At 40.0% G+C, this 3,617-nt stretch overlaps 1 pseudogene; it reads left to right on the top strand.

Moving 5' to 3' along the window:
* Positions 1–2,285: 2,285 nt before the first annotated feature.
* On the top strand, positions 2,286–2,384 carry LOC129023188 (U6 spliceosomal RNA; annotated as a pseudogene).
* Positions 2,385–3,617: the final 1,233 nt, after the last annotated feature.

The raw sequence follows: 3,617 nt of genomic DNA, 5'->3' as shown, positions 1-3,617 counted from the left end.
AGAGATGCTGTCATTTCTGAGTTATCTTTGGAGCACTTCTCTCCAGTGTGTCAGGGTTTCAGAGAAGGCTTTCCTAATATTCAGGCTGGCTGTCAGGATTTCCTAAGTAAGAGGGATGGCAGAAGGCAATGGGTTTATAATCTCCTGTTTTTTCCCAGCATGTTGTCCTTTCACACAATAGTGCCTTGTCCCTTCTCTGTCTTACTCTCCCACCAGAAAAACCTCCATTCTTGGACATCGTGGGGAAGGGGCAATCCATCTAACAGCAAGAGGAAGAGAGGGCCTGGAGCTTTCATTGTTTCCTAAACTGATTTTCAATGCAACTTACTGTTTTTAGCCACAACTTCACCCTTATTTCCAAAAGTACCTAGTGCCACCAATTGCTGAGCATTTGGGGGATTCTGAAATGTAAAGTGAGTTGCTTTACCTTTCTCATCTGCAGGCTTAAGATTCAGCTTTCTCAGGTCTCTTGATTCAGTTACCACTCATTCATCTATGTTCTAGCTTTTATTTGTTTATTTATTTATTTTTTGAGACAGAGTCTCACTCTGTCACCCAGGCTGGAGTACAGTGGTACAATCTCGGCTAACTGCAACCCCCACCCCCGACCTTCCCGGTTCAAGTGATTCTCCTGCCTCAGCCTCCCAAGTAGCTGAGACTACAGGCACCCGCCACCATGCCTGGCTAATTTTTGTATTTTTAGTAGAGATGGGTTTTTACCATGTTGGCCAGGCTAGTCTTGAACTCCTGACCTCAAGTGATCCACCTGCCTCAGCCTCCCAAAGTGCTGGGACTATAGGCGTGAGCCATTGTGCCCGGCCTTATGTTCCAGCTTTTAAAATTATCTTTCTTACTCTTGTCCTTTTTATATTCTTTTGTCCTTGTAGGTTTCTCCTTAAAAAAAAAAATTACCAAAATTCTTACTTGCTTACATATGCATAAAGAAACTCTGGAAACACGCATAAGAAAGCATAACAGTCCTTATTTCTGGGCAAGGAGAAAGTGGGAACTGAGCTGATGGGAGACATAGATGAGGGAAACGTTTCAGGCTGTGCCTCTTTGTATTTTTCTGGTTTTAAAACCATGTGTATGTATCAGTTAATCAAAACATTAAATTTTGGTTGAGTTCTAGGAGGGAGTGGAGCATGTGTTTAATCTACTGTCTTTAACCAGAAGTCTCAAGTATTGTTTTTCTAAATTAGCAGCTTCAATGTTGAAACCATGAGAAGCTACCCAGCCAAAAGCCATTCCAAACAAATCCAGAGCCATAAGCAAAAATATAGACAAATTTGGCTTTGTGAAAATTAAAGATTTATGCAAAGCAAAAACCAAAAATCAAATCAAATTTAAAAAGATCAGAAAACCAAAAACAAATTGGGAAAAAATTTTGCAACAAGTATGACAAAAGGCAAATTTACTTTAAAATATGGAATTTTGACCAGGTGTAGTGGCTCACACTTGTCATCCTAGCACTTTAAAAGGCTGAGGCAGGGCTGGGTGCTATGGCTCACACCTGTAATCCCAGCACTTTGGGGGGCCGAGGCAGGCAGATCACTTGAGGTCAGGAGTTCAAGACCAGTCTGGCCAACATGGTGAAACCTCATCTCTACGAAAAATACAAAACAATTAGCCAGGAGTGGTAGCACATGCCTGTAATCCCAGCTACTCGGGAGAATGAGGCAAGAGAATCACTCGAGCCTGGGAGGCGGAGGTTGAAGTGAGCTGAGATCGCGCCACTGCACTCCAGCCCAGGTGAGAGTGAGACTTCGTCTCAAAAAAAAAAAAAAAAAAAAAAAAAAAAGGCCAAGTCAGGAGGATACCAGACTGCAACTCCAGTCTGGGTGACAAAGCAAGAACCTATTTCAAAAAAAAAAAAAAAAGATGAAGTTTTTACAAAGCAATTAAACAGAGATAAAAATCCAATAGGAAACAACAGACAAAGGACATAAATATACTACACAGGTGAATACTTACAAATGGCTTTTAAATACATGAAAAATATTCAGCCTCACTCATAAATTAAAGAATGAAAATCAGAACAATGAGAAAATCAGTTTTCACCTATTAGAACAGCAAAATTATAAAATCTGATAATATACATTGGTGAGGTAAAGATTTGATGGGAGGGGGAGTCTAAAATATTTTTAGTAGGATGGAAAATTGTTACTAAATTTGCAGTGCATTTTGGTGCTATCAAAATGTTAAAGTTACATTTACCTTTTGACGCTGCAACTTCACTATCAGACATGTATCTGCTTGCACTGGGCATTAAGACATATTTACTTGCTCACTTCAGCTGCACATATGCTAAAATTGGAAGGATACAGAAAAGATTGTCATGGCCCCTGCACAAGGATGACATGCATGAAGCATTCCATATTTTTTTAAAAATACATATTTACAACGATATTCATTGCAGCATTATTTGTAGTCACAAAAACTGTAAGCAACCCAACGGCTTAAAGGAGGAAACTGGCTACATAAATTATAGTATATTCATTCAGAGGGATATTAATCAGCCAATAAAAAGAATGAGGCAGGCCAGGCACAGTCACTCACACTTGTAATCCCAGCACTTTGAGAGACCAAGATGGGAAAATCAATTGAGGCCAGGAGTTCGAGACCAGCGCGGGCAACATGGCAAGGCCTGACTCTACAAAAAATAAAAAATTAGTGAGGAGTGGTGGCACGTACCTGTTGTCCCAGCTACTTGGGAGGCTGAAGCAGGAGGATCCCCTGAGCTCAGGAGTTAGAGGTTGCAGTGAGCTATAATCACACCACAGCACTCTAGCGTGGGAGACAGAGCAAGACTCTGTCTCTAAAAATAAATGTAAGAAAAAGAATGAGGCAGCTTTATATTTATGGAATTATCTCTAACATGTAGTCTTAAGGTTACAAGCAAATTATGGAACAGTGTATATGGAGTGATCCTATTTGAGTGTTTTTTTTTCTGTAGATTAGGTTTTTTTGTTTTTTTATTTTATTTTATTATTATTATTATACTTTAAGTTTTAGGGTACATGTGCACATTGTACAGGTTAGTTACATATGTATACATGTGCCATGCTGGTGTGCTGCACCCATTAACTCGTCATTTAGCATTAGGTATTTCTCCTAATGCTATCCCTCCCCCCTCCCCCGACCCCACAACAGTCCCCAGAGTGTGATGTTCCCCTTCCTGTGACCATGTGTTCTCATTGTTCAATTCCCACCTATGAGTGAGAATATGCAGTGTTTGGTTTTTTTATTCTTGCAATAGTTTAGAGAATGATGATTTCCAGTTTCATCCATGTCCCTGCAAAGGACATGAACTCATCATTTTTTATGGCTGCATAGTATTCCATGGTGTATATGTGCCACATTTTCTTAATCCAGTCTATCATTGTTGGACATTTGCCTTGGTTCCAAGTCTTTGCTATTGTGAATAATGCCACAATAAACATACGTGTGCATGTGTCTTTATAGCAGCATGATTTATAGTCCTTTGGGTATATACCCAGTAATGGGATGGCTGGGTCAAATGGTATTTCTAGTTCTAGATCCCTGAGGAATTGCCACACTGACTTCCACAAGGGTTGAACTAGTTTACAGTCCCACCAACAGTGTAAAAGTGTTCC

Source organism: Pongo pygmaeus, chromosome 1, assembly GCF_028885625.2.
Source record: "Pongo pygmaeus isolate AG05252 chromosome 1, NHGRI_mPonPyg2-v2.0_pri, whole genome shotgun sequence".
In the NCBI taxonomy this organism is placed as follows: domain Eukaryota; kingdom Metazoa; phylum Chordata; class Mammalia; order Primates; family Hominidae; genus Pongo; species Pongo pygmaeus.
Note: the sequence above shows the minus strand (reverse complement) of the source record. Positions and strands in the feature narration are given on the sequence as shown.